Source organism: Gigantopelta aegis, chromosome 11 (genome assembly GCF_016097555.1).
Source record: "Gigantopelta aegis isolate Gae_Host chromosome 11, Gae_host_genome, whole genome shotgun sequence".
Taxonomy (NCBI): domain Eukaryota; kingdom Metazoa; phylum Mollusca; class Gastropoda; order Neomphalida; family Peltospiridae; genus Gigantopelta; species Gigantopelta aegis.
In genome coordinates, this window is record NC_054709.1 from 23521081 (window position 1) to 23521860 (window position 780).

Genomic DNA, 780 nt, shown 5'->3' on the forward strand with positions numbered 1-780 from the left:
TAACGCACATTCTTGTTTAATATCAACAAGTATAATCGTATAGTTAATTAATAAAACGCTTAAATGTGACGGCTATTATATATAACGGGCGCAGCCATTTTGTACCATCCCAGTGAATACGCCCTCTGGCGAGCTGGTGGTTACGTAATACCTAACGTGTCACGTCAGGAATTAGTCTTCGAACTGAAGAAACAAAACATACCTGATTTTTTGCAGATGCTTATCAATGTTCTGTAATAATATCCATCCCAGTAAGCCGGCAACATAATACAGTTATTACCAACACTTTGACAATGTTTACGATCGGTTTTCAAAAAGGGTGGGGGATCCAAATGTGATGACTGATGTCTCCTTTTACACAAAACCTTAACGGTTACGGTTTTCAAAAGGGGGGGGGGGGGTGCGTGTGTCCAAATGTGATGACTGATCTCTCCTTTTACACAGAACAGTTAATATAATCACGTTTCCCCTTAAAGGTTACGGTTTTCAAAAAAGGGGGGGGGGGTCCAAATGTGATGACTGATCTCTCCTTTTACACAGAACAATTAATATAATCACGTTTACCCTTAAAACTTACAGTCGGTTTTCAAAAGGGGGGGGGGGGGTCCAAATGTGATGACTGATGTCTCCTTTTACAGAGAACAGTTAATATAATCACGTTTCCCCTTAAAGCTTACGGTTTTCAAAAACTGGGGGGGGGGGGGGGACCAAATGTGATGACTCATATCTCCTTTTACATAGAACAGTTAATATAATAACGTTTCCCCTTAAAGGGAACGG